The sequence below is a fragment of the Notamacropus eugenii genome, chromosome 5, assembly GCF_028372415.1.
Source record: "Notamacropus eugenii isolate mMacEug1 chromosome 5, mMacEug1.pri_v2, whole genome shotgun sequence".
In the NCBI taxonomy this organism is placed as follows: Eukaryota; Metazoa; Chordata; class Mammalia; order Diprotodontia; family Macropodidae; genus Notamacropus; species Notamacropus eugenii.
This window is the reverse complement of record NC_092876.1, coordinates 253,718,873-253,738,208: the sequence shown is the minus strand read 5'-3', so window position 1 is coordinate 253,738,208 and position 19,336 is coordinate 253,718,873.

The following is a 19,336-nucleotide window of genomic DNA, read 5'->3' as shown; positions in this document are numbered from 1 at the left end:
CCCCATTATCATTCCTTCTGTCATCTTTAATATATCTTAATCTACCAACTGATTCAATTGAATTTATGCAAACATATGTAAGTTTTTCCCATCTTAACCCCCAGTTAACCCTACAAGCCTTTCTAGCTATCATCCTATATCTCCTTTTCACAGACAAACTCTCTGGGGAAAAAAAGATCTGTATACTCATTGCCTCCACGTCCTCTCTTGTCATTTCTCAGCCACTTTCATTCTGATTTCTGACCTCATGTCTCAACTGAATCCAATAACGTCTTCTCAGTTCTCACCCATCTTGACCTCTGTGCAGTATTTGACATTTTTTTACTACCAGTCATACCGAATACTCTTTCCTCTATGGTTTTGTGTTTGTTTTTCCTATCTGCCTGTATGCTTCAATTTCCTTGATAAATCACCTCCCACTTTTGCTGTATCCAAGGCTCTGTTCTGGGTTATCTTCTTTCTGTACATACCTAATAAACTTTTCAATTTCCATGGGTTCAATTACCACCTCCATGAAGATGATTCACAGATCTATATAATTAGTCCTAGTCTCTCTCCTAAGATCCAATTCACAGCAACAACTGGCTGTTGACATTTCCAGCTGGATGCCTTGTAGGGAGCTCAAATGCAACATGTCCAAAAAAAAAACCCACCTCATTATCTTTACCCAAATATTCATACTTCTTTTGAGTCTTCCTATTCCTGCCAAGGGTACCACCATTCTTTTAGTCACCAAGGTGACTTCCTGAACTCTTCACTTTTTCACCTCAGATATACAGTTAGTTGCCAAGTCTTATTAATTCTACCTCCACATTTCTTGCACAGATTTCCTTCTGTCTACTTACATGTTCATCATCCTGGTTCAGACTGTCATTACTTACCATCTGGGCTATTACATTAGTCTCCTAATTGCTACCTCTACCTTAATCTCTCCCTTCTCCATTGCATCCTTATAGCTTTCAAAGTGATTGCCTAAAGCACAAGTCAGACCTCTTCATTGCCCTACTTAAACTCTAGTGACTTCCTATTATGTTTGACATACCAAAAAGAAAATGAGACAATCCTTGATGGTCACAAAAACTTGTGCTATTGGGGGAATACAACATACTCAGATTATAAATGCAATGTAGTTTACTGAGGGGAGTTAAAGGATTATCAAGATGAGACATTTATCCATCTTGAATCCTGCAATCATTGTTTTCAGGAACCTGGGATGTTTATCCAGACCAAGACCTAATCACGTTGAGGATGGCTAATGTTAGTGATCTTTGAATTCATGTTACAAGCCCTCATCATCTCATGGTTGTTTATTGCAGTAGACTGCTGATGGGTCTTTTTGCCTCAAGTCTTGTCCTTTTCCAAAACATCCTCCATGCAGCCACAACAGTGATTTTCCAGTGCAAGTCCAACCATGTCACTCCTATTCAAAAAACTCCAGTGGCTTCCTTTTGCCTTCAGGATTAAATACAAAAGCCTCTGTTTACCACTTAAAGCCCTTCATAATAAAGATGCCTCCTACTTTTCTAGCCTTCTTAATGCCTTATTTTCTTCCACATGCTCTTCAATGAAATGACACTATTCTGGAGATAAAACAGTTGTTAGGGCATTGGGAAACCAATATACAAAGTATATGAAAGAGGTGAAAATACCAAAGGTGTAGAATAATCTCAGACTATATTAATATTATAAAAAGTGACTGAAAGCTACTAGTGTATATGCCTAACCTCCCTCTATACAAAATCATTATTCACAAATTGAGGGTATCCTCAGTGCGGATATTATTAGTAGGAAATATAGAACATTTGCAAGTGTAATTTAAAGATGGGCCACATCTTTATCATTTCACAATTAACTGAAGGCTATAGGTGGAGCAGTAGAGTGCCAGGCCTGGAGTCAGGAAGACCTGAGTTCAAATGTGACCTCAGATACTTACTAGCTGTGTGACCCTGAGCAAGTCACTCAACTGTGTTTTCCTCAGTTTCCTCATCTGTAAAATGAACTGGAGAAGGAAGTAGCAACACTCCTGTATCTTTTCCAAGAAAACACCAAAAAGGGTCACAAAGAGTTGGACATGACTAACATGACGATAATAGCAACATAGAAAATATAAAATTATCTTGTGCTTAAAGCTTGTTGATTGTTTTAAAAATGCATTTGATTAAGTAGAACAAGCTCTTTTGCAACAAGGTACTCTGTCTTCATGATCCATTTAACCCCAATAAATTTAATTATCACCTTTATACAGATAAGTCCTAAAAGTATACAACCAACCCTAATATCAAGACTAAACGTCAGTCCCACAGTAACAGTTGGACAATTGCAATGTAGGTAAAGCCTACATTCACATTCAACCTAAATTCAATATGTCCCCAAGGTGAAAGTTTTCCCTCCAAACCACTTCTCTCTCAAATATCCCAATTTGGGATCACAGGCATTTTTATTTTAAGAACCCTAGGCTTACAACCTCCAAATGACCTTTGACTCTTCCCTATGGATTGTTTTCCACCATACCATCTCAGTGACTATGCTTTGTGTATTCTAACTTCATAAGATTGACCATTCTTTTCAGTCATCATAGTTCAGCCCAAGTTGCTTCATGCCAAGATAATGAGCCTCCTCAATTTTCTCTGTACTTTCAGTCCCTGTATTCTCTAATTCATCCTCCCCAAAGCTGCCAAAATAATCTTCTTAAAATATAGGTCTGATTATGTAATTTCCCTGCTCGTAAGTCTTCGATGATTCCCTCTGGCATAGGGAATAAAATGCATACTTCTCAAACTGGCATTTACAGACTTTCATAATCTGACCCCTGATGACCTTTCGAGCATTATTTTATTCACTCTCTTTTACACAGTCCACATTACAGTCAGCTTAGCCTGTCTCTAGTTCTTGACTAGCTGTCTGCTGAATCTGTGTTGCTTTGGACTATTGTTTATCCTTAATTCTACATTTTGGAAAACCGAGCTTCCTTCAAGTCTCTTGTCATTCTTGTGTAAAACTTGCCCTTATACTCTTCTTGTCAGGAGTTTCTTCCCCCCTCTAGCTACCCTGTATTTATTCAGCTGTTTACATACTCTGTGCTCTAGAAGTAAGGAGTTGCTTGAGGGTAGAGATTATGTTTCCTTGTTGCCTTATGTGCAAATTTAGAGAATCCATTCCAAATATTCAAATGAACTATTTGCGCCTGAGCTTTGGTAGAGTATTCCAAGCTTCCAAGCTCATATTGGTCTCATCAGCCACAGCCTGAAGCATTGTAATGTGACTCTAACATAGTGATGCCATTTTGAGCCTCTTTGAGAAAGGACAGCAACCAACCAATCCCCAGCCACAGGAGGTGATTTATAAAGATTTGTTGAATTGACTTGGTCTCAGTCGCCTTCTGCTGCAGAGTTTGAGGCCATGAACCTATTTATTTTTTCTCTGAAGTTTTTGAAGTCTTCTCTCGCAAAATCCGGAATGTGTGACATATCATGGTAGCTGTTCTTATTTACAGCAAACTTAAAGACAGATTGGTCCTGGCCATTTTTCCCATTTTCCCATCATTGTTAGTAAACATTAGGTACAAAATAACAATTCCAAGATTGAACTACAAGAATTAAGTCATCAAAGAATGCATTCTGGGAAGATGGCAGAGTAAGTCAGACATTTCCAGGCTCTCCAGATTTGCTCCACAAATAGATAGAAAACCAACATGAAATTAACTTAGAGTAGCAAAAATAAAAGGGTAAAGCAGTTGTCCTCCCAGGACATCTTGAGAGGACCTCAGAGAAGACTCCAGGGGCTGAGGTTCAGCTTGAGTGAAGTATGAACATCTCCAGGTGGACCTCACCAAAACAACAAAATGGGCCCTTAGGGAAGCTGATTAGGCCTCAAGAAATTACACCTCAGGAACTTTCAACTCATGAACTTTTAGCTCACAAACTTTCATCTAAGCAACAGCAGATACTGAGTGAGGGAAAATTGAAAGACCCCCTGCTGTTTCCACAAGTCAGGCCTAGCAGTGCTTTAGCAGACATGATCCCCAGCTGTGACTGTGGGGCAAGGAAGAGCAAGGATGTAGTACAACAGGGAGCAAGAACATTTTCAGGATAGCATGGCTGGGCTTTAAAGGAGGAAAAGACTGAGGGACCCTGAGGTTGAGCCCACAGACAGAATTCAAAAAATAGCAGAGGATCTGAGGCCTAGGGCAACATTACATTGGAATTAAAATTTATATTTTAACATTTTTAATAATTAATTAATAATGTTAATGATATTAAGTAATAGTAAGCTGTTAAAAATAAAATAAGACAAATTAAAAATAAAAATGAGTAATCAAAGGAAAAAGAACTGGACCACTGATAGCTACTTTGCTGTAAAAGATATGGGTTCATATTTAGAGAAAGATAGTGAGGTTAAAAGATAAAAGCTACATCTACCCTAAGAATAACATCAAATGGTCACAAACCCCAAAAGAAATCTTGGATGAAATTAAAATAGAATTCAAAAATCAAGTAAGAAAGAATGAGGAAAAATTAGAAAAAAAATTCAAAAATTATGAAAAGAAAACTAACTAATGGGAAGAAGAGATACAGAATCATAAGAAAGAAAATTTTTAAAAAACTCAAAAATTAAATAAGAGAGAAGCAACTATTTGAAAAAAGTAATCCAAGAAAATGATGGCAAAAAAGTTAATCAATTAGAAAAGGAGATACGATGCTGTAAGGAAGAAAATGACTCCTTGAAAACTAGAACTGAACAAGTAGAACTGAATGATGTTATAAGACACCAAGATATTACAAAACTAGAAAAAATAGACGACAATCTTAAATATCCCATTAGAAAAACAACTGATCTAGAGAACAGATCAAAGAGAGACCATATACGAATTGTCAGAATACTTGATAGTTATGATAAAAAAAGTATCTGAATACAATATCCCAAGAAATTGTTAAAGAAAATTTCCCTGAAGCTCTAGAAGGTAAAGTAGAAATAGAAAAAAATCACTAATCACCACCTGAAAGAGATCCTAGAAAGCTTACAAGAGTGTCATAGATAAGTTTCAAAATTTCCAGGTTAAAGAGAAAATATTGTAAGCAACAAGAAAAAAGGTATTATGGGAAAACCATCAGGATTTCACAAGACCTAGCAGCTTCTATACTAAAAGACCATAGGTCTTGGAAAGCTATATTTCAAAGGGCAAAGGAACTGGGGTTGAGTATAATCCTGAATTTAAAAAAAAATGGACATTTGATAAACTGAAAGACTTTCAGGTATTTGTAAGAAAAAGACCAGAACTCAATGGAAAATTCATGATAAGAGATCCAGAAGAAATAAAAGGAAATCATTAAAAACTAATTAGAAGGCAATGATTAAGGTCAAACTGTTTACTTATGATATATGAAAATGTTATTAATAGTAGCAATTATTAGTTATTATTTGGAACAGTATACTTAAAACTGTTATTATTACTAACCCAGTTTGAAAGAAAGGTTGGGACTGAGTTGTATATGATGAGGTGATTCTAAAAGGCAAAACTGGATAAGAAAAGGTTAAAAGGAGAAATTATCTCATGAAAATGGGGTTCAAAGGAAGCACTAATATAGAGGAAGCAAGTGAAGGTGGAGGGTTGGAACCTAATTGGAACCTAATTCTCATCTGGGATGCAGAGGAAACTTAAACATTTGAAGAGGTTTAGAAGTCTTCTGAACTTTTAGAGAGGTGAGAAAACTGGGGGTTAGTGCAGGGAATGAACTTCTAGAAAGGTATGATAAAGATTAGATTGTGTGTGTGTGTGTGTTTGTGTTTGTCCTTCATTGCTGAAAAAGACCATGTCATCACAGAAATGATGACATGACTTGCACTTGACTTTGTTTTGAGTGAGGGAGGGCTGTGCTGGTCACCAGCCTAACTTCTCCTCCAGAGCCATCTGAATCCAGTGACCAGATATTCATCATGATGACTGGAGATGACCCAGGATGAGGCAATTAGGGTTAAGTGACTTGCCCAAGGTCACACAGCTAGTGAATGTCAAATGTCTGAGGTGAGATTTGAACTCAGGTCCTCTTGACTCCTAGACTGGTGCTCTATCCACTGCACCACCTAACTGCCCCATTAAGATTAGAAGGGTGGGGTGAATAGACAAAGGAGAGATTTTTAGAGAGGTGGCTAAAACAGAGAAAAAGAAGGTAAGGGGAGAATATAAAGTAATAGGGATAGAGTGAAAAGAGAGACCAAGAAGGAAAATAGTGAGAAAAATAAGAATGAGGGAAATAAAATATTTGAAAGGAATAGAAATTGTGCATACTAGATTTGCAGTTTCATGGACAGTCATCTTTTTTTTTACACTATGTTACGATAATGCTTATTTTATTTCATAAATTAAAAATCAAATTTTAAAAAAATTTGGAGGGAAATTCACAAATAGTGATAACTGAATCTGAATTAGAAAAAATAATTACAAAATTCATTTGGAAAAACAAAAAGTAAAGAATATCAAAGGAAATAATAAAAAAAAGAATAAAAGAAGGAGATTTAGTAGTAGCAGATCTTAAACTGTATTATGAGGCAGCAGTTGTTAAAATTATATGATACTGGCTAAAGAAATAATAAGGCACTGCCAAGCCTAGAGGCCTGTATTGGGCTACCCGAGTCTTTCTTACCTGTCCAGGTCTTCGGCTGGCCACGCCGGATGCACATATGAGAGAAAGGACGTTCCAGAGTCAAACAGGGGTTGAGCTTTATTACAGGGTTTCGGTTACAAGTGCAGGGAGTCTTCTTTCTTAGGACGAAGAGGGGGAGATTTCCTAAGAAGGCTAAGCTTAAGGGAATGGAAGTAGAAGTACAAGCGGGGAGAGAGGGGGAGGGGAGAGAGGAAAGAAAAGAAGCGGAGCCCTACTTTTCTCTTTGGCTCCACACGTGCTAAGAGCTTTTAGGCTTCCTCAGTCCTACTTAATCTTCAGCCACACAGTTTGCATCTCAATACCGTGCTGTTAGGTAACTAGTGTGCTCCAATCCGGGACGACCTCGAGGGCAGGGAGACTCCACCCATCAGGTATCTCCGGGGGAGAGGCGGAAATACCCGAGCTAGTCGAGCTAGCTCGGTCTGACCTTCTCGAACCCCCGCTGTTCATGGAGGGCCTCGTAAGACTCTAAGATTTAGAAGTCCCACTTTTACCTGCCCGAGACTGTCCACACGGAATTGAGCTTCCAGTCCCAACATATCCCCTTCTTTGTTATGCGCGGAGCGCACCTGGCTCTAGAGCAAACAGTGGCTGGAGGCTGAGTGGATTAGGAAGGCCTTTAGCATATGAGTACCTTACAACAAGACTTCATTCACACAGAAATCTGCAGCTAGCACAACTGACAAAGGGAGGCATCAAATAAAACAAAGATGAAACTAAATGGCTGAGTTACAACAGGGGAAGTGCAATCAACTAAAATCCCAAAGCATATTTTAAGAGAAGCAGCTGGTGTAGGCGCCTTACACGTCACCACTCCCTTAATCTTGCAAATGGATCTATACAGGTGGAAAATTGGTCACCTCCTCCCCACCCAAGTGTCCTGGGTTTGTGATATCAAAGTCCTCATTCAGCTGGCGGAAAAAAGGATGCCTAGATGGGAAGCTGTCAGCAGCAGTGTCTGCGGTTGTGATGAGGGCTGCTTCCTCTCTGGGCAGCAAGGTTAAAGCTGTCAGCAGCAGGCTCAGGTGGTGTATGATCCTTCTCCGGGGTCTCTGGGCTCTCCGGGGTCTCCGCCTCCTGCGTCTCCGTCGTCTCCGACCTCGGTTCCCACCTACGGATCCTTCTAATGGGAATCCACGCATCACTTTTTCCTGTGGAGACACAAACATACCCTAGACCCCCTATTAGTATCTTAAAATGTCTCATAGCTGGAGTAGTATGTGCGCTCCTTGAGACAGCTGTATCAGGCTCTGATTGTATTAGGCCTCTTGATCTTAGCTCTGATTGTATTAGGCCTCTTAATCTTAGCTCTGATTGTATTAGGCGACCTTTTCCCCTTCTTTGTTTAGCGAGGATCGCCTTTAAGGTAAAGATGATAAGAATGCATAGTGGCTCTTTACTTAGGTATAGCTGCTGCCAGGTGCTTACAAATGCTTCATTAACATCTGTAAGGAACCTGACTTTCCCAGAATTTTTCTTTATAACAAACACAGGAGCATTCCAGGGTGCTAATTGCTCCTTAACCAATAGTTGTAGTGCCTGGAGTTTTTCTGAAGTCAAGGCCCAAATCGGGGTGTCTGACTTCCAATTCAAGGGTGGGGACTCCAGTGCAACTGCAATGGCCCTTACTAAAAATTTGATAGCTTCATCCCGAGGCGGCTCATAATGTCCCTGCCCCAGATGTTAAAACTAAGTCCTGGAATCACCAACGGCCATACGGTCCTTTGGCGATCCTCTGCCTCCCACTTTACTGGGTGCATTGTCTCTAAGGTATTTTGGCACCCTCCTATTCCCCACACTGGTCTCTGGCTTTCTTTGAGCTTCCAGTGCCTTAAGGGAAGGGCAATAGCTATGGGAAGCTGATCCTGGCCCCTCCCTGTACTTATTTCTTTCTGCCCAGGGGTAAGGCAGGCTCTGGCTAAGCTCTTCCAGTCATTAGGAGTCAGAATGAACTGACCGCTGAGAGTTTCAAGCATGGCTATAACAAAGGGTGAATTAGGGCCATGCTTGGTACAAGCCTCTTTAAGAGTCGCCACTCTCTTCCACTCTATAGGTATGTGGCTCCTCCGAACCCCACCGGGGACACTGGGGTCCGCTATTTCTAACACAGGAAATGTCCCTACATCTTCTCCATTCTCTATAGCCTTTCTTATTCCTTTTTCCAAACTGGACTGTGGCCCTGAACTGTCTGACCAATGGAGCAGGTTATAAGGAGGCGCGGAGGGAAGGCATGGCGTATTCTCCCCTGCCTCGCCTTTTCCATCTGCTAGATGGAGCTCCGGGTCTATTTTTTCTCTACACTCCTTAACTTTCTGCTCGCCAGGGTTCTGCTCGCCAAGGTCCTCCCCTCCCCTCTCTCCGCTTCCACTCTTATTCCAATCCCGCCCTGGCCTCTCCGGCCCTTCCTTACAAAATTCTCGGAGGTCGTTTAACTCTATTGTGACCCCCGCCTCCCTGCCTTCCCTGTGAAGTTTCTCAGCCCAGATCTCCTGTTCCTCTGGCTTTATTACTGGCAATTGATTCCTCATCCCTGCCCTTTTCCCAGGGGTTTGGGAAGCTTCTCTCCCCTTTCTCTCCTTCCGAATCTAGGATTCGGGACTCGCTTCTTTCACAGCCCCTTCCGGGTGTACCCCAAAAGCACCCAGGATTATCTACGCTCCCAATCCCTGTTGGGGCGACAACTGCCAAGCCTAGAGGCCTGTATTGGGCTACCCGAGTCTTTCTTACCTGTCCAGGTCTTCGGCTGGCCACGCCGGATGCACATATGAGAGAAAGGACGTTCCAGAGTCAAACAGGGGTTGAGCTTTATTACAGGGTTTCGGTTACAAGTGCAGGGGGTCTTCTTTCTTAGGACGAAGAGGGGGAGATTTCCTAAGAAGGCTAAGCTTAAGGGAATGGAAGTAGAAGTACAAGCGGGGAGAGAGGGGGAGGGGAGAGAGGAAAGAAAAGAAGCGGAGCCCTACTTTTCTCTTTGGCTCCACACGTGCTAAGAGCTTTTAGGCTTCCTCAGTCCTACTTAATCTTCAGCCACACAGTTTGCATCTCAATACCATGCTGTTAGGTAACTAGGTGTGCTCCAATCCGGTACGACCTCGAGGGCAGGGAGACTCCACCCATCAGGTATCTCCGGGGGAGAGGCGGAAATACCCGAGCTAGTCGAGCTAGCTTGGTCTGACCTTCTCGAACCCCCGCTGTTCATGGAGGGCCTCGTAAGACTCTAAGATTTAGAAGTCCCACTTTTACCTGCCCGAGACTGTCCACACGGAATTAAGCTTCCAGTCCCAACAAGGCACATCAATGGAACAGAGTAGACATACAATCTCCAGCATCTATTCATCTCATCATCTATTTTTTTTCTCAGGTGTCCTGTAATATGCAACCCTCGTGCAACAACTGACATTTTAAGGCTCTTTATGATTCATAAACACTTTACATACATTCCTTCATTTGACACTCACTTTTATAGAAAAGGAAGCTAATTATTGTAGGTTAAGTGACTGAACTATCTTCATATTTCTAAGTGTCACAAGCAGGATTTGAATCCAGATTTCTCCTGACTCCACATCCAGAAGACTTTCCACTATGTTATGTTTTTTTCTTATTTTTTTCTATGTACTTCCTCCAAATGTTCTCTCCATGTTTGGTCTAAATTTACACACATGTTTTGATTTTGTTAAAACACAATAGATTCCCCACCATCTCTTTTATCTAACTATTCTTTTTGGACGAGGTTTGTCTTTCCATAGCTATATTCCAGGCAAGAGTAATTTGTTCCTTTGTTTTAATATCCCTAGTTTGTCTTCTTTGTTACTCAGGTTTCATGACTTGTACACAGAAATATAGAGCCATGAATTTTTATCATCTCCCATGAACGATTAGCATTTATCCTCTGTAATATCTGCTGCTCTGTGGCATATGGGTTTGGCATTAGGATCTAGATTTTTCAGTTTAAATCCCTCTTGTTCAGAATTTAAAATGTACAACTAAATAGGTTTTAACAGTCCTTATTATACATCCTGGTCCAAAAACTTATTGCTTCTATATCTTAAGCCGTTAGTCAGACATCTAAATCCCATTTCTAGACTCTATCTTCTCAACTAGATGTGAACTTCTCCAATTCAGCTTTCTCCTCTGAAGTCTCTACCTCCCATTGGTCACAGTAGTAGAAACAGTGCTTGTGTTTCTAAGGTCTTCAATTTCTTGCTGATTACTTTGTCCAGTTATCCCTAGTGATTTTTCTAGGTTCTTTCTGGCAATATCATTTGTCTCCAGGTGAATCATCAGAAATTGATACTATTAACCTGATTTGACAAAACTCAAGCAGCTAACCTATGATACACACTTCAAGAAGACAACATATCTCCTTTATTCATATAAGATTGAGTCTGCCTCAACGTACCCTCTTAGGAATTGATAAGCATCACATTCTATCTCTTCCCCCTCTGAACTATAGTGGATGACCTTTTCCCCTGTGATACCTTTGGATTCTCCTCAACATTCTTCAAGAAACAAGCACCTCCTTCTCCTATGAGAAGACAAATCCAAACAGTGTATTGTCTTCAGCTCACTGGGAAATTTTCCTTTAGTCTCTATACTAGATGGAGCTGAAAGTCTCAATTCTAAATCTCTCCTGTTCTTATCTCATGAGTAGATTCTGTGATTGTCTGTTTCTGCTTGAGTGTTTGCCATGTCTCACACTGTCATGGAGCTCAGTTGCCAGCTGGATCCCAAATAACATTTTAACTCTAATGGGTTTCCCACCTTTTTTTTCAGGAATTTTCCAGACCTTCCTCATTAAATAATGTTGCTTGGTTTTGAAAAGTGATTCAGATATGCCTGCCAAATTCCTAATGTGAAGAGAAGGGATCCTCAGCTGCTGTTTGTGAGGTCTCATGTTCTACTTTCTACTCATTTCCCCCTGGTTCTTTCTCTTCTCTGCTTTCCCTACTGTTTAGACTTTAGTAACCTTCTATTCTGGCTAGCCTCTTTGCTACCTCAGCATCTTTCTCATACAGAGAATAATGATTACACAAAATTCCCACATGAAAGTATTTTTTTTTTTACTGACTCACTGAAAGACAGTTGGAGTAGAATTATAGGCCACATTTGGGCTTTACACAAACTGGATAGTGGGAAAATCAGTATAGCCTATATTCAAACTGGTTGAATACTCACATTTTGTGCCAGTAAAAAAAAATACAGTTTTGTGTAATACTTCTGGAGTATTTTTATATTTATTTTGTATCCAAACTTTTTTAAGTTCCATATTGCATAATTGTGTGATAAATTTCTAATAAGTATAACTACCTTAAGTTAGCACCTCTGAATTGGAAGTTTTCTTAAAACTAAAAATGGGATTATATTGTTCAATGTGGTAGTCTTTTAGGAAATTAATGTTAATGAACATTCAAGACAGCAGTCAGAGAAGAGGGTAGCAAGTCTCAGAGGCAGCAGAAGCATGTGCAAGCATGAACTGCCTCCTGAGATTTTTCTCAGCCTGTTTCCATCCTATTGTAGCTTCATAGAAAGCTAGGGAAGGTTTAACTTCAGAAATTGGTAAAATAGGGTAGTTTTTACTGCAGGAAAATATTGGGACAACGTGTACACTAATCATCTAAATTCTTAAACTGAATAGCACTTTACTTTCCCTTCTCCTCTTCATTAATAAATCATTAATGAATGCTAATGAATGCTAAACCACTAATAGATGTTCAGATTTGTTGATTCACCCTCCACAGCACATCATATACTTCTACTGCAGCCACCCTAGTCAAAACTCTTATAGTCACTTAGACTATTAGTATGTGCTCTCCAATGCTCTCCCTACTTCTGATCTCTCCCCCTTTACAATTCACTTTACACATAATTATGAAAATAATCTTCCTAAAGCAGAGCTACAGCGGTGTCATTCTCCCACATCTTCAGTGACATCCTGCTGTTTATGTCATAAACTAACTCCTTAGCCTATCGTTTAAAGTTCTCCACAGTCTGGTACCAACATACCTTTCCCAGATTTATTTCCCATTACTTCCCTTCATGGACTCTATATTTGGGTCACACTGGAATACTAGCTTTTCCTCAGAATTTGACAAGCCATCTCCATCCTCTGTGTTTTCACACAATCAAGGCATTTACTCGTCTCTTAATCTTTGTCTTTTTCTAAGACTATACTCAGTACTACCTTATCCTTGAGGTCTTCCTTGTTTTCCTCAAAGGAAATGTTTTCTTCCCATCAATTAGTTTTAGTATTTTGTCTCTTTTGCTCCCATAACTCCCTACCTTTAAAAATATACATATTTATTGTACATGTTGTATTGCCCTCTGAAATCTCCCCCACATTCAGTGGAATATAAGTTCTTTGAGTTCTTTGTTTATGTCAATTAATCTAGAATCGTGAATAAGGTCATCAAGGAAACCTTTATGAAATGACAAGTTTTGATCTTTGTTTTGTCTGTTTTTCTATGCAGCAGGAAGTTTGTGATTCTTTTACATGGTGGTGTTAATAACTACATGAAATATTAACTTAATCAAAGGCTATTTCTCCTTCTTAAGTGAAGGATTTTTTTTGGTTGAAGGAAAACATCTGAACTGGTAAAAGAAAGGATTTTATTTCCTTTCCAAATAAGGAAGCTGTTTCTTTTTGCTCTCTAAAGCTCCAAGAGGAGAAAGAATTTGGCCAAACGGAATGATGAACTGAGTTGGCTTTGAGTTTAGCCTGCCACATATATTTCACAGAGATTTTACAAGTAAATTTGACCTAGTTTCTTACAAGGTGAGTTGCTGTGTATTCTTCTGTTCATTGAGAATATGTCATTAAGTTTCAATTATTCATATTAGAACCTTCTTCCAAGATTGTTAGTGGGAAGTTGAAATTGTTTTGAAACAACATATTTTTTCTACGTCAGTTCCAGAAAAGCAGTCCATCAGTGATTTCTTCTTTTGATTTTCTTTTCAGCATGCTCTATGCTTCTGAAATAAGAAGTAAAATAAATATAAATCAGATTGGTGTTCTAAATATGCACAAATTAATGAGGGCAAATATTTCCATAATATGTTTTGTCATATAAAATAACTCAGTTTCTCATGATATAGGTCCATCTCAGTTCAAGTGCATGTACTAATTCAATGAAAACTTTAATACCTTGCTTTATACACACATTTTCCCACTTAGTTATAATGACCTACATATTTTTTTATTTTTTATCTCTAATGATAAAATAATGAAGATTAAAATTGATCCAACTCCTGATGAGCAAATGGATAATGAATTCCATTTCAGAGGGGGAAAGGAGACTACTAAAGATTACTAACAATAAATTTGTGGCTAATCCAATTCATCTGGCAATTAAAAAGAAATTCTCTATCTAGTAACGTTAAATTTCACTTTTGCATCCAATTTTGGGGTTTACTCAGAGAGAACATGATGCTAAGGATGTTTTGTTTTTCATCCTTTCTTCAGCTAAATACTTAATTATTGCAAAAATACTTTATACTTCAACAAATCAATGATTTCATCAATGTAGGTAGTTCCTCCATATTGACACAGTCCACAGATGTGTTAGCATCCTGAATCTTCCATCTTCTGCTGCGCACAGAGCGTCCATTAAGGAAAGGCTAGTAGGGGCCAGGCTGGGAATCGTCAGTTTGTTCAAGTAGTTTATCACTTTCTGCTGCTGCTTTATGTTGAGCTTCCTCAGGTAAGAAGATCTCAGATTGCAGGCAAACTAGTACATTGATTCTTCAGTCTCTTGATCAACACAGTGTGCCTTTTCAGGAAAGCTGCTTGGGGGCCAGGATGGGCATTGTCCATCTGCCCCAAAGAAACCACTTCCATCTTTACCAGCACAAGGCATCTTCTACCTCTTGCTGCCAGCCCAGCGGGATGTGGAGAATATGTGACCAAAGAATAGCCCTCCCTTTGGATTCAGATCTCCCATATCCTTTTATGCCTGCCCCTTTAGGAGTGGTGCCCTCCATTCAGAGACGAACATTCTCACATCTGATCATAGCCTTCACATCCCAATGACTTTAGAATCTTATAGATCATCATCCAAACACCATTCCACAGAGTATCACCCAATTCCTCTTTCCCATCCCCATCAACCCTCCCACCCCAAAAATCTCATCCTAACTCCAACCTCCTTTCCACTATGCCATCTGGAATGCCTGTTTCATAGGCAACAACCTTCCCTTCTTCTTAAATCTATTCTTCTCCCACTCCTTCCATCTACTTTCTCTTATTGAAATGTGGCTTTTCCTTGATGACACAGCCTCCCTGGTCACTCTTTCCAGTACCGGTTCTACCTTCACTTAATCTCTTCAGCTCATTCATCAGGGCAGGGGAGTTTGAGTACAACTTGATCTCCATTGCCACTCTCAGATTCTTCTTTTTCCTCCATCACTCAGTACCCTCTCTTCTTTTGAGATTCATGCTATTCATATCTACCATGCCATCAAAATCTTGGTAGCTATTGTTTACAGGTCCTCAAGTCACTGCCCTTCTATCTGCAATGAGTTTGACACTTGACTTACAATTTTTCTTTCCCCCTCAATTCCTGCCCACATTCTAGGGGATTTCAACATATATAATGATTCTCTCTCAAATATCCCAGCCACTCAGTTCTTGAACCTACTTACCTCTTATGGACTATTTCTCCACCTTACCTTGTCTACACGCAAAGATGGTCATACCCTTGATCTTGTTATCACCCACAAATGTACCACTTTCATATTCAAGAATTCTGAAATCCCTTTATCTGACCATACATTATGGATTTTTCAACTCCCCCTCTGCTTTCCTTCATATAACCCTACTCTTCATTCATATTGTGACCTCCAATCCCTTGACTCCTCATTTATAGCCTTTCTCTTCTTCCCTTTTCCTTATCTCCTACACTCAGGTTCCTTCTGCCACCTTTTCCTTCTTCACCCCTGTTTCACATGATTAGGTAGGCTTACTCCTTACCAAGACTAACCTCTCTACTTGTTTGAGTGGTTTGATTCCATCCTATCTCCTCCAACAGATCACCAGTTCCATCACTGACATTCTTTCATGTATTTTCAATCTCCCCTTCTACTGTCTTTATTTCCTACTACCTTCAAACATACCCACGTCTTCTTTATCATGAAAAAACTCACTTGATCCTTACATCCTTGCTAACTTTCATCCTATGTATCTTCTGCTTTTTGTTGCTAAACTCCTTGAAAAGGCTATATACTATAGGTGCCTCTACTTCCTCTCCTCTTACTCTCTTACTAATCCCTTATCATTTAGCTTCTGAGTTTAACATTCCACCATAACTTCTCTCTTGAAAATTTCTAGTGATCTCTTAGTGACCAAATCCAATAACCTTTTCTCTGTCCTCATACTACTCTATCTCTCTGCAACCTTTGATACTATGGATGACTCTCTTATCCTTAATATTCTCTTTTCTTTAGGTTTTTGGGACACCATCTTCTCCTGGTTTTCCTTCTACCTATTTGGCCTTTTCTTTTCTGTCTGCTTTTCTGATTCCTCCTCCCATTCATGTTCTCCAACCTTAGGTATCCCTTGGGGTACTGTCCTGAGGCCTCTTCTCTTTTATCTCTATTCTACTTCACTTCATAATCTCACTGATTTAATTACCATCTCTACAATGATGATTCTCAATTTTACCTTTCTTGCCCCAATCTCTCTGCTTACCTCCAATCTTATATCTTCAAATAACTTTCATACATCTTGAACTGGATGTCTAGTAACCAGCTTAAACTCAATACATTCAAAAGAGAATTTATTATCTTTTCTCCTAAAATCTCATCACCCTCTAATTTACCTATTGTGTGTGTTCGTCCTTCATTGCCGAAGAAGACCATGCCATCAGAGAAATAATGACATGACTTGTACTTGACTTTGTTTTGAATGAGGGAGGGCTGTGCAGGTCACCAGCCTCACTTCTCCTCCAGAGTCATCTGAATCCAGTGACACTCAGCTAATGAGTGTCAAGTGTCTGAGGTGAGATTTGAACTCAGGTCCTCCTGACTCCTAGACTGGTGCTCTATCCACTGCTCCACCTAGTTACCCCTAATTTACCTATTAATCTAACAGGCAATGACAACTTCCAAGACTCTCAGGCTCATAATTTAGGAATTCACCTGGATTTCTCAGCATTTCTCACCTCCATGTCCAAGCTATTGCCAAGGCCTGACAATTTTGCCTTTGCAAGATCTCTCAAACATACTTCCTTTTCTCCTCTGACACTGCTACCACTCTAGTGCAGGCACTTATCAAATGCCTTGGTTATTGCAATAGCCTATTGGTGGGACTGCCTGCTTCTAGTACTTCCCTACTCTAATCTAATCTCCATTAAGCCTCTAAAGTAATTTTCCTAAAATTTAGATTATATCATGTCGCTCCGTTATACTCAAGAAACTCACCTACTCAATAAACTCTAGTGGCTTCCTCTTGCTTCTAGGAGCAAATATAAAATTCTCTGTTTGGCACTTAAAGTCCTTTATAACATAGCCCACTACTACCTTTCCATTCTTCTTACACCTTAATCCCTGTATTGTTAATGTTTTTTTAATGGAGTTAATATTTTTTTTAATGGAATGGGAAGATCTTTCCCATCTATTAATAGGGCTATATGACCTGCTTAAGTCAAATGGAAGCCTAAGTCACATGAGTTTGAGTCACATGAAGCCTGGAGCTTGTTGAATGGGTGGAACCGGAAGAGGCAGAACAAGAGCAGAGGTGAGACGAAGTTGGTTAGACAAGTCAGAGCTGGGAAGGACGGAGAAAGCAAGCAGCTGGGGCAGCAACTAGCATCAGTGGAAGAGATTGTTTGTGATTTTGTTTAAGGGAGTTGGTTTGTGGGAAACATAACAGAGGAAAGGTTAGGGGCTGGTGGTGCCCCCTGCATCGTTATTGTGTATAGATTTCTTTATTGCTATGATGGATCTCGTTTTTTGGTGTTGGGATTTGGCTTTCTGGTGTTTGAATAAATGTTTTGATTCTGTCTTCCATGTGGAGAGTCTGTTGTATTTTGTGTTTCAGAAATATGCTGGCATATTCATAGTCACTGTAAGCACTGTGAGTATCACTTTGACGCTACAGTCCCCAAAATGTACTCTTTAATCTACTAGCACCAGCTCCCTCGTTGTCCCACAAATACAATATTCCATGTCTAGGCTCTATACATTTTCTCTGACTCCCCTCCTTACCTGGAATTATCTCTCTCCATTACTCTGACTACTGTGCTCTCTGACTTCCTTTTATTCCTACCTAAAATCTCACCTTCCACAAGAAAACTTCTCTGATTCTTTTTAATTCCAGTGTTTTGCCTTTTAAAAATTATATTGTAATTATCCTGCATATACCTCGCTTTGTCTATATTTGTTTGCATGTTGTTTTCCCCATCAGATTGTAAACTCCTTGAGAGAAGGGACTATCTTCTCAAGGAAGACCATGGCATCAGGAAAGCAATGTCATCATGTGCAAGTGAATTGGATTTAAGTCAGGCAGGGCTATGCAAAGTCATCAGCCTCACTCTCTTCCTCTGGAGTCATCTGGGACCAGTGGCAAGATACAGATCAGGATAACTGGAGATGGCCCAGATGCAATGAGAGACCTTGGCCTTTAGAAGCTAGGCAGCTAGGCTTGGAGTCAAGAAGGCTCAACTTTGTGAGGTCAAATCTGGCCTCAGACACTTACTATCTGTGTGGTCCTGGGCACATCATTTAATCTTATTTGCTTCAGTTCCTCATCTGCAAAATGAGCTAGAGAAGGAAATAGCAAATCACTCTAGTGTCTTTACCAAGAAAACTCCAAATGGGGTGTAATAGTAATTTAAGTAGAAAGATCCTTCTGATTAATTAATAGACCCATCTGATCTGCTTAAATCACCTGGAAACCTAAGTCACATGTGGTGGGAGGGGCTTGCTGAACAGGAGAGGTAGAACAGAATTGGTAGGAAGTGAGTGAGTGGGGTTGGGTCAGAGGTGATAGAATGCAGGCCAACTGATACAGCAAGGCTCATGACAGTTGATAGTGAGAAGGTGTTGGCAGAGGAGGGGCAGTGTGGAAATGGCTTTGCCTCTTTCATTGATCTTGTTTATTAACTTCTTGGTCACCATAACAGACTTAGCTTTCTGGTTCTGGGATTTTGCTTTCTGGTGTCTAAATCTTCTGCCTTCTATATAGAAAGCCTTTTATGCTATGAGACTGAGAATTTCACTGGCATATTCATAGTCACCATCAGTGCTGTGAATATTGCCTTGGCAATATATGGGGTCACAGAGAATCAGACATGACTGAAAACCAACTGAACAACAAAACCAAAGATTAACTAAGTGGTTAGTCAACTCCTTTCATTACCATATTAGTCATGTGATGAAAGAAAAGACAAGCAAAATAGAATAAAAATAAAGTTAAAAAAAAGTATGTTTCACTCTGTACTCAGAGTTTTTCAGTTTTCTTAATGGAGGTGGATAGGATCTTTCATCAGGAGTCCTTTGGAATTGTTTTGGACCAATGTCTTGATCAAAGTAGCTACACAGTTGATCATCCTTATGATATTGCTGTTACTAAGTACAATGTTCATCTAGTTCTGCTCATTTTATTTTTAATCAATTCATGTAAGTCTTTCTGAAATCAGTCTGTTCATGATTTCTTGTAACAGTATTCCATTACAATCATA